General features: G+C 35.9%; 1 pseudogene; it reads left to right on the top strand.

The window, feature by feature from the left end:
* Positions 1–9,375: 9,375 nt before the first annotated feature.
* LOC122673367 lies at positions 9,376–19,656 on the top strand (annotated as a pseudogene).
* The last annotated feature ends 670 nt before the right edge of the window (positions 19,657–20,326 follow it).

Below are 20,326 nucleotides of genomic sequence, written 5' to 3'. Positions count from 1 at the left end.
GCAATCAGATTCTGACATTCAGCATTACATTCTCAAATTATTTAAATGTATCCAATCTGACCTACACAGAGATGCTCCTTCCTATCTCAGTATTCATCTTGGACTAGCATGAATTGGATGGAATTCAGGTGAACAAGAAATACGAACATTATTTAAGAAATTTCCATCAGTGATATTGATTGGAGAAACTCTGTTAGTTGCTCAGTCGTGTTTGACTCTGCAACCCCATGGACTGTGGCCTGCCAGGCTCATTAGTCCAAGGAATTCCCCAGGCAAGAATATTGGAGTCAGTAGCTATTCTTTTCTCAAGAGGATCTTCCAGACCTCCCACATAGCAGGCAGATTCTTTATCAGCTGAGCAATCAGTGAAGAGAGACTCTGGAATATTTTAAATATATGTATTGAATATGTTGCATATTATCAGTTCAGTTCAGTTGCTCAGTCGTGTCCAACTCTTTGCTACCCCATGAATCGTAGCATGCCAGGCCTCCCTGTCCATCACCAAATCCCAGAGTTTATTCAAACCCATGTCCATCGATTTGGTAATGCCATCCAGCCATCTCATCCTCTGTCGTCCCCTTCTCCTCCTGCCCCCAATCCCTTCCAGCATCAGGGTCTTTTAAAATGAGTTAACTCTTCACATCAGGTGGCCAATGTTTCAGCTTCAGCATCAGTCCTTCCAGGGAATATTCAGGACTGATCTCCTTTAGGATGGACTGGATGGATCTCCTTGCAATCCAAGTGACTCTCAAGAGTCTTCTCCAACACCACAGTTCAAAAGCATCAAATTTTGGTGCTCAGCTTTCTTCACAGTCCAACTCTTCACATCCATACATGACCACTGAAAAAACCATAGCCTTGACTAGACAGACCTTTGTTGGCAAAGTAATGTCTCTGCGTTTTAATATGCTATCTAGGTTGGTCATAACTTTCCTTCCAAGGAGTAAGTGTCTTTTAATTTCATGGCTGCGATCACCATCTGCAGCGTTTTGGAGCCCCCAAAAAATTAAGTCTGACACTGTTTCCACTGTCTCCCCATCTATTTCCCATGAAGTGATGGGACCAGATGCCATGATCTTGGTTTTCCAAATGTTGAGCTTTAAGCCAACTTTTTCATTCTCCTCTTTCACTCATCAAGAGGCTTTTTAGTTCCTCTTCACTTTCTGCCATAAGGGTGGTGTCATCTACATATCTTAGGTTACTGATATTTCTCCCAGCAATCTTGATTCCAGCTTGTGCTTCTTCCAGCCCAGCGTTTCTCATGATGTACTCTGCATATAAGTTAAATAAGCAGGGTGACAATATACAGACTTGACGTACTGCTTTTCCTATTTGGAACCAGTCTGTTGCTCCATGTCCAGTTCTAACTGTTTTTTCCTGACCTGCATACAGGTTTCACAGGAGGCAGGTCAGGTGGTCTGGTATTCCCATCTCTTTCAGAATTTTCCACAGTTTATTGTGACCCACACAGTCAAAGGCTTTGACATAGTCAATAAAGCAGAAATAGATGTTTTTCTGGAACTCTCTTGCTTTTTCAATGATATATATTTAAATACCCACCCTTTATAAACATTACAGTACAAACCATAATATATTGGGAAAATCTACTTAAGCAAAACCCATATGAAAATTTTAATGAAAATCAAAGGATTGATCAAGGGTACTCACAGTTGAAAATATTTGATACCTGTCTAGGAACTCAGGGGGCGTTTTTACCTAAAAAAAAAAAGAGAGAGAGAGAGAGAAACTTTGTTTAAATCAGTAGTGTATATATTAAGTGGAGGAAAGCAAACCTAACAATGAGTCTAAGATTAAGAAAATTTGTATTTATGGTGAAACTAATTATGGCAATGGGCATCAAAAGAAAAATCAACCAAGGGATTGAAAACATTTTTTAACCAAAATGAAGTGCCTAAAACAACCAACCAAACATGAGGAAAGTGTGTCCCAAACTCTATTTTTTGGAATAGTAGTTTCAAGTTATATAGCATTATTTAGGGGACAAAACTCAGATGATCATTATATCTACTACTGTGGGCAAAAATCCCTTAGAAGAAATGGAGTAGCCATCATAGTCAACAGAAGGGTCCAAAAGGCAGTACTTGGAGGCAATCTCAAAAACAACAGAATGATCTCTGTTCATTTCCAAGCGAAACCATTCAGTATCACAGTAGTTCAAGTCTGTGCCCCGACCAGTAATGCTGAAGGAGCTGAAGTTGAATGGTTCTATGAAGACATACAAGACGTTCTAGAACTAACACCCAAAAAAGAGGTCCTCTTCATTATAGGGGACTAAAATGGAAAAGTAGAAGTCAAGAGCTACCTGAAGTAACAGGCAAATTTAGCCTTGGAATACAAAACGAAGAAGGTCAAAGGCTAACAGAGTTTTGCCAAGAGAATGCACTGGTCATAGCAAACACCCTCTTCCAACAACACAAGAGAAAACTCTACACATGGACATCACCAGATGGTAAACATCGAAATTAGATTGATTATATTCTTTGCAGCCAAAGATGGAAAAGCTCTATACAGTCAGCAAAAACAAGACCAGGAGCTGAATGTGGCTCATGAACTACTTATTGCCAAATTCAGACTTAAAGAAAGTAAGGAAAACCACTAGACCATTCAGGTATGACTTAAATCAAGGCCCTTACAATTATACAATGGAAGTGACAAATAGATTAAAGGGATTAGATCTGATAGAGTGACTGAAGAACTATGGACAGAGGCTCCTGACATTGTACAGGAGGGAGTGATCCAGACCATCCCCAAGAAAAAGAAATGCAAAAGGCAAAATGGTTGTCTAAGGAGGTCTTACAAATAGCTGAGAAAAGAAGGGAAGCAAAAGGCAAAGGAGAAAAAGAAAGATATACCCATTTGAATGCAGAGTTCCAAACAATAGCAAGGAGAGATAAGAAAGCCTTCCTTTGATCAATGCAAAGAAATAGAGGAAAACAATAGAATGGGAAAGACTAGAGATCTCTTCAAGAAAATTAGAGATACCAAGGGAACATTTCATGCAACGATGGGCCCAGTAAAGGACAGAAATTGTATGTCCCAATCAAAAGCAGATGATATTAAGAAGACGTGGCAAGAATACATAGAATAACTATACAAAAAAGATCTTCATGACCCAGATAACCACAATGGTGTGATCACTCACCTAGAGCCAGGCATCCTGGAGTGTGAAGTCAGCTGGGCCTAGGAAGCTAGTGGAGGTGATGGAATTCCAGCTGAGCTACTTGAAATCCTAAAAGATGATGCTGTGAAAGGGCTACACTCAATATGCCAGCAAATTTCGAAAACTCAGCAGTGGTCACAGGACTGGAAATCGTGTTTTATTTCTAATCCTAAAGAAAGGCAATGCCAAAGAATGTTTAAACTACCACACAATTGCACTCACCTCACATGCTAAAAAAGTAATGCTCAAGATTGCCCAAGCCAGGCTTCAACAGTGTGTGAACCGTGAACTTCCAGATGTTCAAACTGGATTTAGAAAAGGCAGAGGAACCAGAGGTCAAATTGCCAACAACCACTGGATCATCAAAAAAGTAATAGAGTTCCAGAAAAATATCTACTTTTGCTTTGTTGATTATGCCAAAGCCTTTGACTGCATGGATCACAAAAGCTGTGGAAAATTATTCAAGAGATAGGAATACCAGAACACCTGACCTGTCTCCTGAGAAATCTGTATGCACATCAAGAAGCAACAGATAGACTGGACATGGAACAGCAGACTGATTCCAAATCAGGAAAGGAGTATGTCAAGGCTGTACATTTTCACTCTGCTTATTTAACTTATATGCAGAGTACATCATGAGAAACACTGGGCTGGATGAAGCACAAGCTGGAATCAAGACTGCTGGGAGAAATACCAATAACCTCAGATATACAGAGGATACCACCATTATGGCAGAAAGTGAAGAAAAACTAAAGGGTCCCTTGATGAAAGTGAAAAGGGAGAGTGAAAATGTTGGTTTAATACTCAACATTCAAAAAACTAAGATCATGGCATCCAGTCCCATCAGTTCATGGCAAATAGATGGGGAAACAGTGGAAACAGTGAGCGAATTTTTTTTTTTTTTTTTTTTTGGTGTGGGCGAGTTGGGATCCAAAATCACTGTAGAGGGTGACTGCAGCCATGAAATTAAAAGACATTTGCTCCTTGGAAGAAAAGCAATGACGGACCTAGACAGCATATTAAAAAGCAGAGAATACTTTGCCAATAACGGTCTGTCTAGTCAAAGTTATGGTTTTTCCAGTAGTCATGTATGAATGTGAGAGTTGGACTATAAAGAAAGCTGAGCACTGAAGAATTGATGCTTCTGAACTGTGGTGTTGGAAAAGACTCTTGAGAGTCCCTTGGACTGCAAGGAGATCCAACCAGTCCATCCTAAAGGAGATCAGTCCTGGGTGTTCATTGGAAGGACTGATGTTGAAGCTGAAACTCCAATACTTTGGCCACCTCATGCGAAGAGCTGACTCATTTTAAAAGACCCTGATTCTGGGAAAGATTGAAGGCAGGAGGAGAAGGGGACGACAGAGGATGAGATGGTTGGATGGCATCACCAACGTGATGGATATGGGTTTGATTAGGCTCCCAGGAGTTGGTGGTGGACAGGGAGGTCTGGTGTGCTGCAGTCCATGGGGTCACAAAGTTGGACACGACTGAGTGACTGAACTGAACTGAATGTTCCATTAGAAGAGGTTGAATAGATTTCTTTACTGCAGTCCTTACGAGCACATGCTGATGTGTTGTGGAATTCAAGAATGTATGTGTGAAATGTATGTGTGAAATTTAACTATTTCATTAGTTAAATCATGTCTGACTCTTTGACACTCAGTGGATTTCAGCCCATCAGTCTCCTGGGCCTATGGGATTTTCCAGGGAAGAATACTGGAGAGGTTTGCCATTTCTTTCCCTACAAGATTTTCCCAACCCAGACATCTAACCGGTGTCTCCTGCATCTCCTGCATTGGCAGGCTGATTGTTTACCACTGTGCCACCTGGGAAGCCCAAAATTCAAGGATAAAACATATTTATAATTTTTTAAAATATTTAGATCAACAGCTTTTATACAGTGAGTTTGTGTAATCATCAATCCTCAAAAATCATTTTGAAATAGTGTTTATAATCAATATCACATATGCAAATACAGATGTAATTATTCTAAATGGAATTATTTAAAAAATATAGCTAAGGTAACAGTACATGTAAGAGTCATTCACTATATGCACATAAGTTTTCTCTCATAATTGCCCTCTTGATAGTAGTAAATGAAATATTTCCTTTTACCAGTTTCAAGAATGCTGATACTGCCTTTTCTTTAATGTCTGACTGTTATACAAAGAAAGTGTTAAAGTTGCCAATGTGTGTTGCATTTTTTTAATGACACATTGATGTTCTATATATAGGGTAAAAAATTGAAAATAAATGTTAGCTACATTCTTGTTATTCTTTTATTAATTTTTTTTATTGTTTTTTTTTTTAATTTTTTTTATTGTTATTGCTTTACAGTTTTGTGTTAGTTTCTTCTATACAGCAAAGTGACCCAGTTACATGTATACATTATGTCCAATCTTTTTTGGATTTCCTTCCAATTTAGGGGACCACAGAGCATTGAGTAGAATTTCCTGTGCTGGGAAGTAGGTTCTCATTAATTATCTATTTTATATATAGCAGTGTATATATGTCAATGTCAGTCTCTCAATTGATCTCATCTCTTTTTCCCACCTTAAGTTTGTTCTCCACATCTGTGATTCTATTTCTGCTTTCCAAATAAGTTCATCTGTACTATTTTTATAAATCCACACATAAGTGATACGGAATTCACTCCACATGACAATCTCTAGATTCATCCATGTTTCTGCAAATGAAACTATTTTGTTCCTTTTTATGGCTGAGTAATATTCCATTGTATATGTGATTCACATCTTCATCCATTCCTCTGTCAATGAACGTTTAGGTTGCTGTTGTAAGTAGTGCTGCAATGAAAACTGGGTGCATATATCTTTTCTAATTCTGGTTTTCTCTGTGTATATGCCTAGGAGTGGAATTCCTGGGTCAGATGATAGCTCTATTTGTAGATTTTTAAGGAACCTCCATACTGTTCTCCATAGTGGCTGCATCAATTTACATTACCACCAACAGTATAGGAGGGTTTCCTTCTGTCCACACCCTCTCCAGCATTCATTGTGTGTAGATTTTTTTGATGATAGCTCTCTTCTCTCACATTCACCAAATGTTGTTATGATTCTTCATGCATTTGATAAGAAGAGAAATTGCTTTCAGTCACAACCATTAAAAACCATTCTGAGGTTTTCGTTGACTGAACCACCCTTCAGGGGTATCTACCTTCAGGTAATGTCACACACAGATAAGATTAAATTGCAGTTACCTGGGCCAATGGCCATGGACAAGGGAATGCAATCATCTTCACTGTTTTACCCAAACCTCAGGCTACCACCTGATGGTTGAAATAAAGATAACTGCTGCAGGGAAAAGTGAGGGCCTGGTACAGGATGAAAAAAGTATAAGGTAATGATTCTGATTATGAGAAATTTCATTTTCTTTAAAAGAAGTTGCACGGAATCTAACCTGTGGTGATATTTAAATATCTATTCCAATGTTGACACTGGATTCCTTCAAGCTTCAAATTAAGCTCAATATATTTGTTTCAGGCTAGAAAATTCTGTGTAGTCCCAGTTCTAGAAGTTATAATACCCTTTCTTCTGCCCACTTATAAATGTTATATCTCCCCATGAGTCCTCTCCAAATTTTAGGGAATGACATAAAATATATATTTTCCATGGAGTGCCTACATTCATGTACTTCACATGCCATAAAAGGACAGTTACAGTGTGCTATTCAAAAGCACTTCCATTTTGAATATTAAATGTTAAAAATTAACACTCAATTTTAACTCAAATAAATATATAGATGAATGTAAAATATTTTGCCTTTTCATTTGCTGATAGTCACTGTAAATATGCAAGTCTTAAGAGAATTATGCACTTTCCAATATAGAATTTTTTTAAAAAGGTCAACTTAAGTTCTGGGTAGATGTGGCACTGTTACATGTTAAATGAAATCCAGCAGACTATCTGGACCTGCTTATTTACTTCTTCTTTTCCCCCAGGAATATTTTGTGTGCAAAGTTTTCAAATTATAAAAAGTCAACTTAAATAGCAGCAGTGAGGAAAAATGAATATTTATACAGATACACACACACACACACACACACATGTATATGTGTGTGTATATATATATCCATGAAATGGTAGAATTATTTTATTTCCCATTTACTAAATATAAAGAGATTCATCAAACACTGCCTTTGCCCTCTGTTCTGAAAAATTCCTATTCATCAATCAGAATTAACTCAGCCATCATGGCTCCCTAATTCCTTTCCTGAACCACTCAGCCAGAATCAATCATGCACTGCCTTAATGCCTCTGCACTTTATGCCCATTTCTATTGTTAAATTTGTTTCAACTTATTTTAAATACTCATTTTCATATCTGCAACCTATTAGATCATGCCTTACAAACTTCCTCTGCAAAAAGTCAGATGGCAAATATTTTTGGTTTTCATGGCCATACAGTCTAAGTTGCAGCTACTTAAACCTGCTATTGTAGCACAAAAGCATCCACAGACTATAAGTAAGGAATGGTGTGTGTATTTTCCAGCAATATTTTCTTTGCATGATGAGGTAACAGACTGGATGTGGCCACAAATTGTAGTCCCAGTTCCTTAAAGGTAGAGTCAGATTTTTCCATGCTTTCTTCTTTGTTTTGCAGCTGCAAGCACAATGCTGAATATGCAAAGGAGGATTGATAAATGTATTTTTAATTATAGTTCAGTTGAATCAAATTATAGCAACTCAGGTTCCAGTGATTTCCAGCCCTAAGAAGTCTGGTGCTTAAAAGCTGAGCTGTGTACTGTCCAATATGTAACTACTAGTGATGTGTGGCTGTTTAATCTTAAGTTAATTAAAATCAAACAAATTAAAAATTCAGTGCCTCAGACACATTAACCACATTCCAAGGGCTCAATATCTATATGCAGTTAATACTTACCATATTTAAATAGCACAGACAGAGAATATAACTATCAATACAAAAAACTCTAAAGGACAATCCTGGCTTGGATGATGTGAATATGAAGATGAAGAGAGAGCCTCAAAGAATCCTGGTGCTTCAGTATAGCTCAAATACACTGTCTTGACAGTATTTTCAAAAGTTGAAATTGCAGTGTGAACGATCAATAAAAGGGTGTGTATTTACTGACAAACTAGGTAGTTAGACACAAGCTTTATATTATTTAATGCAAATTCAGTAGACCTTTGGGTGTATATGAACTTGCACATGTGTGTGTAAAAGCAAAATTCAACATTCACAATAGATGTTATGGAATTAAAAAAAAAAAGATTCCTATCACTAAAGCCATAGATGAGAAAGTGGATTATACAAAAGAGAAGCATCTTTTATATAGGCAGAAGAGGGTAACGTTAGGTTCTCATTAACTCAAGAAGTAGAACAAGTTTGACAATATCAAAGTGAGAAAAGTGCAAAATATAAACCATCAAATGCATTTAAAATGGAAATGCAGAAAAGAAGACAATTCTCATCTAATGGATTCTCCATTCTCAGTAAAGAACAGGGCAAGTTTATTTTTTCTGCTGAAGGGGGCATTTAGGATCATGACGTTGCAAGTTCAAATTCAAGCTTCAACTATGATTCATTATAGAAGCTTGACATTATCATTCTCACCTTCAGCTTACTCTCAGTACAGTGATAATAATAAAGCCACTTCAGCAGACTATTGAGAGGATAAAACAAGGTGATATTTGTAGAGGGCTTAGTAGATTGTTCAACACATTGAGTTGTGTTGAACACACTAGGAAATTGTAGAGATTTTATACTGAGATCGAGCACAGTTCGGTAGGATAAGGAATTTGAGGAGAGTGGGGAAGGTATACAACTCTTCTGTGAAGAGTAAGAGAGGAGTTGAGTGGGAGAATATGAAATAAATCCTCAAAAGATTTTAAGGCCCAGATAAGCTAGGAAACAGTGAATTTCTTCTAATAGTGGTGTTCAAGATTATGTGTTTATTTTGTGCTGGCTGTGTCAGGATGTCAAATACTGGAGGAAAGAATGCAAGAAAAAGAATTCCAAACAAAATTTCTGTGGACTAATAGTGATTGAGAAACAATGAAGAAAGGACTTGAGGAATATGTAAGGGAGTGACCAAAGCATCCAGGATTAATGAAGACCAAATGAAAGCCAGAAAGAAGTCATAAAAAGGATAAAGTAGAGAAGTCAGGTAAAGAAATTCCTGCTAATGCCAAAGATATGCTGGGATAGGAGTAACACATGAAGCAAGCAGAAAAATGGAAGATTTTCATCACCAACTGTGATGCTCAAATTTCCATTTTTAAAGGTAAAATAGATAAAGATAGGTTAAGAGAAAAATCCTTAACTGTTGTCAAGGATGATGGTAAGAATTGAGATAATGGGAAAGACCATAAAGCCAGGTACCAAAGAATTTTAAGCAAACATGAGGTGACTTTCTGACTGGTAGAAAACAGTGGTCAGGAATGGTGAAAATTTGCAATCAAGTATTATTTTAACCTCAAAGGATGTTTATTATATTGCTGAAATTTTTATCTTTGAAAATATTTGAAATAAATTGGTTTTGAAATACATATTATGTTTGAATGTTTTAAACTTCAGACAATATTAATATTTGTGTTTATTATGTTTATGGTTTATGACGTGTTCTTCCATAAAAATGACAATATTGCTGAAATGTTGCTAATGTGAAAAAGGAGTGTAGATGAAGTGGTAAAATGTGAATAAAATAGAGGTACTTTCTGATTTTTTAATGCATATAGGAAATAAAAAAATGTTAGCTTTCGTAGACTTTCGAAGCCTACCCAGTATGGAGATCCAATAAAGAGTTCTTTCTATTTCAAAGTGTAAACATACAAATATTAGTTCCTCCTAACACTCAATAAATAGAAAATAAACCAATACACTAAATATTTTAAATTTGGGCTACAGATCCAGGCATCTTTAGCTATGTTACATAAACATCTTCATAATGTATAATTTTTTCTCTTTCAGAGACAAGCAGCATTGGGGAATGAGAGGAGAAAATCTGTGCAGTATACTGCCTTGGAATGATTTTCAGAAGTGTCAAAGTCTGTCTTTTTCTTTAAGTGACACCTGTAGCCTCTTTCAGTCCTGGTGGTAAAACTGCATGGTCTGACAGAAACATGCTTGCCAGAGAAGGGTGGGGACTTGTGACACAGTTCACGCCTGTTTACACGTCTTGTCATCTCACAGAGTTGCTTGCAGTTGACACCTCTTGTAAATTTTGAGTTCAAACTGCTGACTCACAGTCTTCAACAGGAGTTGTACTTTTATTTTGGAACTTGACTGCCATTTCTAAATTAGCTACATCTTCCACAGTTAAAAAAAAAAAGTTTCTGTCAGTTTTTATAACTGGATTCTTATGACAGAAGAGTTCCCACTATGTGGCCGTGTAATCAGTCAGTTATGTTCCCTACTGTGTCCTAGTTATAACTGAGAATAGCTTTTGATGTTCAAACAATCACTTTTATAAGTTCAAGGAGTCCTTTAGTAATCTTCGGTATGGCTAATGCAATTGAAGTTATTTATTTTCTCCCTTCCAGTTCTGCAGTGATCAGGGCCCTGTTCTCCATTTCTGAAACTATTCTTCTCTCAGGCTTCATTAATAATAATAATAATAAAAGAAAAAGAAAATTGTGGAGAATTTTGCTTCTCTTTTTTCCCAGTGTATCAGTTGGAACACCTCAGTAACAAAATAATAATAAAGATTCCAAATTGGGGCTTTTACATAATAAATGTTTTCAATTTATTGAGGAATAGCCTGACATTTGATGCTTATATAATATGAGGTATAGAGGATTTCTTTTTTTTATTGACATATGACTATTCAATTGTTTTAGTATCATTTTTGAAGACTATCCTTTATTCATTCAATTGCTTTTAAAATTTTTTCAAAAATCAAATGACTGTCTACATGTAAATCTATTTTTAGGATCTCTTCCATTTATTTGTCTGTCACTGTGCTTCAATACTATAGTTTTATTTATTTATTTATTTATTTATTTTTACTATAGTTTTATAATAAGTGCTAAAATTGGGTAATGTAAATCCTTCCAACCTTGATCCATTTTTTCAAAGTTGTTAGGCTATTTCAGATAATTTTCATTTCTATACAGATTTCAGAATCAGCTTGCCAATTTTTACCAAAAAGGCCTTGTAGAATTTTATTTATGATCACATTTAATGTATAAATCTATTCAGGAATTATTTCAATAGAGAAAGTAAGATTTTAAACTTTCATACAAGCTCATGTTCATAAATAGCAAACGAAAAATTTGATGTCTTATGTTAGACTAAATTGGAATAGGTTCCGCTGATTAATAATAATCACTGACTCTTATTGAACAGGCACAGTACACCAGACATTGTAATGTTGGATATGCCATAATTAAGCATTTACTTGCTAAGAGAGTAGATCTTAAATTTTCCCAACACACAGAAACACACACAAATGGTAACTCTGTGACAAGAGGAGGTGATAGCTAATACTATGATAGTAATCATTCTGCAATAGATTAATCAACACCTTGTTGCACACCTTAAACTTACATAATATCATATTTTAATTAAATCTCAATAAAACTGGAAAAATAACTAAAAAACATGTACTGACTGGTGAGCATCTAAATTGTTTTCATTGTTTTGCTCTAATACACAATATAAACACCTTTGTATAAATATCTTTAGGCATAAATACTAAAGTTTGCCAGTATCATTTTTAAAAGCAAAACTACTAATCAAAAGTATATTTATTTTAAATTATAAATAGATATTCCAAATTATCCTAAAATTGATAAATTTCCAAAACAGATAAAAATTCCCATTTCTCTTTATCTTTTCTAATACTATTGTTTTCATTTTGTTTTATTTTTGTTATTTCAAGGGATAAAGGTAATTATTTTTGTTTTATGAAAATATTTAGAGTTACAAAATGAGAAAACTTAGTTAATTATCCTTGTTAATATTTCTGTGCATTTATTGTTAATATTTTGGGAATTTTTTTTCTTTTTATTATCTTTTTCTTTGATTACAGGAGTTCATTACATTCATTGCTACAAAGATTTTATTGCCCATTTCATCATTTTTACTGGATATTTATTTTATTTCATTGATACTTTATATAAAGTCAAATAATTTAGTATTTTTAAACATGTATCTTGACATTAAAAAAGAAGTGAACAGAGATCACAAATAATGGAAATAAACATTTACGTTTCCCCTATGACTTCTAAAAGTACAGGTGATCAAAGATCAGAAAGTATGTTAAAATTTATTAAGACTACCAAATTTGTATGTGAAATCTTTCCATTTATAAATTTAAATACATATACAACATATACTTAATACATATCTGTGCATAACATGTTCAAATGTATGAAACAAGGCCGCTCTATTCCCATGAACTTTATTTTCTAGTAAAGGATACAGACGACAAGCAGTAGGGATGATGAAAACAACATCATGTATAAGATATATTTTTTTCTGGACTAAAAATAATATAAAACATACTAAATCACAGATTTATACTTTTCTCCAAAAACTGGTACAAGTTTAGCAAACATTTTTTCTTCTAAGATTTCATTAATTTCATAAAATATGGCAATGTGTTTATTAGCATACTGTGAAACATTACCATAGATAATTATAATTAAACTACACTTATCAAAATAATGAATAAAGCACATTTTGTGGTACTGCAGTGTTGATGTTTTTCATATTTATTTTTTCACTAACTAATCTGCCAAATTCAGTAATCTCTAGTGAGTCTTTCAGTTATTAGTGTAAATTACTGACGGTCTACTCTAATAATAAATAATAATAGCAATTCTGGGAAACAAAGCATTAGCAGTTTAATGTCTAAGCATTTTTTTCTGGATAGTTTAAATTAAGAGCACAGTGAAACATTTTTCATTTAATTAAAATATGTTTCCAGATTATAATGTAATTTAAAAGGATTTCTAATGGATATATCAAAATAACTGAATTTTAATGCCATCAAAAGTTTTTTAGAATGTTCTAAGAAGACAATTAATTTCATATTGCATCAACCAAAAGAGAGCTCATAACACAAAAACATCTCTAAGATGTCTAAAGTGACTTTTATTAGTCCACCCATTGTCTTAAGACTCTAAAATTAGAATTTACTACATCTAAATTCCAGTATGTAGATGTCTGAAACATCAACAAAGCTAGACAATGTATTGGAGAAGGAAATGGCAATCCACTCCAGTATTCTTGCCTAAAGAATCCTGTGGATAGAGGAGCCTGGTGGGCTGCTGTCCATGGGGTCGCACAGAGTTGGACGTGACTGAAGCGACTTAGCAGCAGCAGACAATGTATTAATTAGTTTATTAATCAATTTATGTAGCAGATATCGATTGTTTAAATACTATGTTTCTGGTACTATTCTAGACAAGGTACACTACTTAAACAAAAAAAAAAAATTATGGCTTTATTGAGTTCTCAACCATATTTGGAGTGAAATAAAAATAAAATGGTAAATAAGACAAAGGATACATCACACAATCCATACGGCACTAGCTAGGTTCCTAAATCCACCCTCTTTTCCCTTAGGATACATGGACCTAAATATTTAAACTTTCTTTACAATTAGGTATAGCCATGTGACACATTTGTATTACGCTAAAGCAGAGATTAGGCCTTGTCAGAAAAACCTGGTAATGGGCATGCTGAGACCACACTGGTCAAATATGTGCACCTGCACATCTTATTATGTTCTAGATTTTACTCAAGGTTACACAATAGGGTAACCCACTTGAAGGCAGTGTTTGCCCTGGATCTGAACTGCCATTGTGAATTATGTGGGGGGTGAGAAATAAATTTCTAAGTTGTTTAGGAAACCTAATTACTCTTGGACCACTCTGTGGCATCATAGGCTTACCCTAACTGATTCAATATGTTAGACAATGTTACAAATGAAGGAAATAAAGCCTGTGAGACGATGGAGAGACTGTGGTGCAAGGTTTGCTTGTCTGTCATTTTGGCTGCTGCCTCATGACCCATGGCTGCTCAGTTTCTAGCCTTCATGACGGCGTTTTAGCCAAAAAGAAGGATAAAGAGGGACTAGTCCAAATTTAAAGATTTGTGGGGAAGAGTATACTGAAAGAAATTTTGAAGAACTCACAGGACTGCTTGCATATTTTTAATTCAAATAGCATTGAATGAGCTCCCCTGAATTGAAAGGAGCTAGGGGAATCTACTCTTTATTCTGGGAGGTATTTGCACACAGAAAAACAGGGCTTTTATTAGTAAGAATCAAGGGGAAATATTGTGGGGCCAAAACAGGTCTTGACACAGAGAGTTAGGCATGAAAGAATGCTTAGTGATAGACATTCATTTAAAGTAGGTTCTTGAAAATAATTTGAAATCAGCCAGGAAAGCAAGAGTTGTTTGAGGCAAAGGAAAACGCAAGTAGAAAAGAGTGAGCATGGTGCATTTAGGAAACTCTCAGACCTACAGCAGTGGCCACAGGACTGAAAAAGGTCAGTTTTCATTTCAAGCCTAAAGAAGGGCAATGCCAAAGAATGTTCAAACCACTGTATAATTGTTTCACTTCACATGCTAGCAAGATAATGCTCAAAATCCTTCAAGCTAGGCTTCAGCAGTATGTGAACTGAGAACTTTCAGGTGTATAAGCAAGGTTTAGAAAAGGCAGAGGAACCAGAGATGAAATTGTCAACATCCATTGGATCATAGAAAAAGAAAGGGGATTCCAGATAAACATCTACTTCTGCTTCACTGACTACACTAACACCTTTGACTATATGGATCACAACAAACTGGAAAAGTCTTAAACAGATGAGAGTACCAGACCAGCTTATCTATCTCTTGGTAAACCCATATGCAGGTCATATGCAAGTAAACCCATATGCAGAACCAGACATGGAACAATGACTGGGTAAGGAGTACATCAAGGCTGTCTATTGTCACCTTGCTTATTTAATTTACATGCAGATTACATCACGTGAAATGTTAGGCTGGATGAATCACAAACTGGAATCAAGATTGCTGGGAAAAGTATTAATAACCTCAGATATGCAGATGATACCACTCTAATGGTAGAAAGTGAAGAAGACCTAAATAGCCTCTTGATGAGGATGAGAGAGAAGAGTGACAAAGCTAACTTGAAACTCAATGTCAAAAAAACCCCCAAAAACAAAAAAACTAAGATCATCGCACCCAGTCCCATTACTTCATGGCAAATAGAAGAGTAAAAAGTGGAAGCAGTGACCTTGTATTTTCTTGGGCTCCAAAATCACTATGGACAGTGACCACAGCCATGAAATTAAAAGACATTTGCTCCTTGGAAGGAAAGCTATAACAAAGCTAGACAGTGTATTAAAATGCAGAGACATTAGTCAATCCTAAAAGAAATCAACCCTGAATAATCATTGGAAGGACTGATGCTGATGTTCCAATACTTAGGCCACGTGATAAGAAGAGTTGCCTCATTGGAAAAGACCGTGATGCTGGAAAATCTTGAAGGCAAAAGGAGAAGGGGATGCCAGAGGGTGAGACGGTTAGTTAGCATCACCAACTCAATGGACATGAATTAGAAGCAAACTCTTCAAACTCTATACTTTAGAGTACATGCAGTCCATGCAGTCACAAAGAGTCAGATATGACTCAGCGACTGAACAGCAATGGACTTATTCTGTGTTACAGATGTTCAACAAAGCTAAACTAATAATAAAGTAAGGCTCAGAAAGTCTATAAGAGCTTGAAAAATAACTTTGAGGATTAGCACATGTAAGTAATTTTGAATCAGAAATGCCAATGGAATCACAAGCTCAAAAACACAGAGAAAAATGGGGATTTTTAAGTGTGGTCTGAAGAAGAGAAATAAGTAGAAAGAGACAGGAATCTGAGGGGAAGAAAAGAATCCTTATTATAAGGATACTTAGTATCAGCATACTTAATGTTAGAAGAATTATCAGAAATACAAAAAGCCAAGAAAGAAAAACTTGGTCAAGGATGCAAAAATTTGAGCTAGGATGCATAATGGCAACATTTTACTGAATTCATCTTGGAGACATTTACCCAGTTAAGGGCAACAGATTATGTGACCCCAAAATATGATTTTAGGTGTTCAGATCATGCCACCCTTAGACATGTGGCTTTGACATATTGATTTTTTTTGAGATGTAGGCACTTGAAAAAAACAGTAAATACAGAGGGAAGCTTCCTTGGGATGATCCTATCTGCTTACAAATTGATGCAAAACAGCAGTTCAATTGTCATTTCCCTTTCCCTGGAAGTTTCCTTAACCAGTCGAGATTAGATTTTTCATAGAAGAGGAGATGAGAAGTTGATATCCTACCCAGACAAAATGGTCTACAGTTCCTCTCCTCTTCCCTCTTATGGTGATGCATAATTCTGAGTTCCAAGCTACCTTCAGGAGTTACTCATTTTTCCCTAGGAAACTTTCATATATACATGAGGTATATGTAATAATGAGCTTATTTTTTTTCTTTTTTTAATAGGACTTTTATTACAGGGTCTCAGATAAGATTTCAAAGGATTTAAGGAAAATTATTTTTCTTTCTCTACACTGGAATTTTAGAAACTTTGCTTTCCATAGGTTGTCTATTAAAAAAGCCATGAAAATTCATTAACCATAGAATGTGTGGTGAAACTAAATTTGAAAATTGATACATAAGTTGGTCTCCAGAATCAGAGTTTGGTTAGAATCCCAGTATCAAAACCAACTGAAAGTGAAACTTTAAGATAATTATTTACATCCTCTGGGCCTTGGTTTCTGATATGTAGAATATCTATAGTTGCAATTTTAAAGCTGATAATGAAGACTAAATCAAATGACATGTGTAAAAGTTCTTAGCATAATCCCAGGTTCATAAGTACCCAAGTAAATGTTAGCTATTAGTTTATTGTAGCACATTTTTATTAGAAACCCTGACAATGAAAGAAGAAAAAGAAATAGAAAAGTAGTTCAAGAGGGCAACAGAGTTTGATGTAAGATTTTGGTTTTGAAGAGTGGGGCAAGAGAGACTATGTTACTTACCATTTGTGTTGATAAATGAAGAAGAAAAATGATAACTGACATGGATATGAGTATTTAATGAAGAAGAGAGATAGAGATTTTGAACAATATCTGGAAAATAGATACCATGGATAAGAAATGATATATACCATCTTAATAAATCACCACTTAATAAAGTATATAAAAGGTTCACTGAAATCTGCTGAAGGGAGACACTGAATTTATAATGGACACAGGTAGAGCAGCTTAATAGCTGTCTTCAGGCTTTGGTGTAATTGAAAGCTAACTTTTTTTTCCTCTCCTTTCACAGACAGAAACATTCAAATCAAGTTCATGAAAATGAAAGAGAGTGAAAGACATACAGGGAGAGGTTGAGAAAGAAAATGAAAATTTAAAGAGTAAAATACTTTACCACAGACTTCATAATTTATTCCAATGCCCCCTGTCTTTCTTACTCTTAGTTCCTCATACCATATTTTGGAGGTTTTTTTTTTTTTTTTTCTGTTTTTTATCTGGAGAATAATGAGAACGCTACCACTTGGTAGGAGAAAGCCTTTGGGTATGTTAAAAATGTAGTATTCTACTTTACTATAATGATAGCTTTTTCTGACAACACAGGGGCCTTGACTGTATAATTTTCCCTGTCTTGCTTTGGGTGACGCCTACTCAGACCAAGTCAGCTTATGTCACGTTATAGTCAGTTATGACCGGGAAACTCTCGGAGCTGCAGAGGGGTTGTCCATTAATTACAGGTGTTGTCCATTAATTACAGACACTATGATTTATTTTTTTTTCAATTTTTTAAAATATTTTCAATTTGTAGATAGAGCTCTGGTAGATTTTTAATTTTCTTAAGACTTAGTTTTTTACACACTAAACCAAATGTGTGTTCTAAAGAACATTATCATTATTTATTGCTTTTAAAAATATTCATTTATCATTTTCTAATCTGAATTTACCCTCTTCTTGATATTACACGTCAATAAGATGAATATGGTTCAAAACATGAATGCACATGACCCATTTTTTAGCAGTGAAGTATAAAAACATCAACCTTCAGTGGCGGAGGCGGTGGCTGCCACGGATCCACGGAGCCCAGCATCCCACCTCCGCCCCCTTGCGGCGGGTGGACTGACGGCCTCGCCGCAGTGCCCTGCTGCTGCTGCTGCTAAATCACGTCTGTCGCGCCCTTTGACTCTGTGCGACCCCATAGACGGCAGCTCACCAGGCTCCCGTCCCTGAGATTCTCCAGGCAAGAACACTGGAGTGGGTTGCCATTTCCTTCTCCAACGCATGAAAGTGAAAAGTGAAAGTGAAGTCGCTCAGTCGTTCCGACTCTTCGCGACCCCATGGACTGCAGCTCACCAGGCTCCTCCGTCCATGGGATTTCCCAGGCAAGGGTACTGGAGTGGGGTGCCATTGCCTTCTCCGCAGTGCAGGGCAGGGCGTATTTTTCAGAGTAAACAAATTCCTTGAGTTCAGTTGAAAACAAATTCAGTCTCACAAACATGAGCTGACTCCTGTGTAGAAAAGATTTGGGGGCAACAAATTATGGGATTGAGCTTCCTTCATACGTGATGAAATGTGCCAAGGAAAACCTGGAGAGCTTGATCAAAAATAGTGATAGCTTTGATAATTAGCTAATCCTGTATTGTCCCTCTGAAAGGAAAGTTACAAAGCATAGCTAGGTCAGCCTGATCTCCTAGCAGCTTGTCAGAATAATTATATGAGCCAGTCAGCACAGTTTCTCCTGTGAACTAAATCATTCGTCTGTCTCAAGATGAAGATATTCCTACATGTACCTATAAAGAGAAGCACTGCTAGGATTTGAGTTCTGTAAGCCTGCATTTGAGGTTGGTATTTGCCCCTGAAAAGCATCTGATGGTCATCAGTTTTTTAAGATTATTGTGGAGCTGGAGTCCAGAAATACGAAGAGAACTACATGAAAGTATTACTAAAACCAGGAGGCATTGTAGTCATGCCTGTAGTTGATCAGTTAATACATGTTATGAGAACTGTATAATACATTTGGAAAAGTAAAAATAACCTTGCTGCATCTGTTCCACTTACCTGTGCAATCAAATAAGAAGATATTGAGCAATCAGAGTTTGTGGGGCACTCTTCCCAGCCCACCCATCAATGCTACCAAGAATCTATAGCACTTGCTCATATTTACATTAATGAACACATATATTTCATACATAATGAGATATAGGCCAAGGGGGTTCCTTAAAGGGATCCAACCAAAAGAAAGAAAGTTAAACAGGGAATTAACACTTATGTATTTGTGGGTGATCAGCTTATTCCTCAGCCTCTAGACAGTGAAGAGGATGAGAAAAATAGAAGAGAAAGAAAAGGAAGAGGAAGACCACAATGGAGTTAAAAAAAGTCATCTCAGAATGTACTGAGAAAAAATTATGAAACTCCACTTCCCTGAATCTTTAAAAGTTTACTTGACATATTTTAGAGAAAAATAGCTTAGAACAGAAAGAAAAGAATGCCTACTGATAATTCCTCTAGTCTTTAGAATGTGGCATTTGTGAGGAGTTTAAAGAGAGAACATTCTTTCTTTCATCAGAGTGAATTTATGGTGAAGAAAAAGTATCTTGTTTCTGTCTTAGTATTTTAAATTATGCACTCAGAGATTAAAAATAATCCCTTTTATAAAATATATTTTCTTTTAAGTCTTGGGGAAAATGGCTGTTTTAACTCAGAATGACTTTAAGAATTGAATGCAACGGGAGTCCAGACTTTGTATAATATAAATCCTCTTCTCATTCCTTACATGTTTGTAGTAGTGAGAGTTAGACTTAATTTTATATAAGGTTGCATAACTGTTAACCACATATAATCTGATTCGAATTGCAGTTGTTAGCATTCCCTCCATAAAAAATTTCTTATCTAATAGTTCAGTTCAGTCCCTCAGTCATGTCTGACTCTTTGCAACCCCGTGGACTGCAGCACAGTAGGCCTCCCTGTCCATCACCAACTCCTGGAGCTTGCTCAAACTCATGTCCATCGAGTTGGTGATGCCATCCAACCATCTCATCCTCTGTCATCCCCTTCTCCTCCTGCCTTCAATCTTTCCCAGCTTTTTTTTTTTTTTCCCAAATGACTCAGTTCAGGGTTTTTTCAAATGACTCAGTT

The sequence above is a fragment of the Cervus elaphus genome, chromosome 17, assembly GCF_910594005.1.
Source record: "Cervus elaphus chromosome 17, mCerEla1.1, whole genome shotgun sequence".
NCBI lineage: Eukaryota > Metazoa > Chordata > Mammalia > Artiodactyla > Cervidae > Cervus > Cervus elaphus.
The sequence above is the reverse complement of the archived record's forward strand: the minus strand, read 5'-3'. Positions and strand labels throughout refer to the sequence as shown.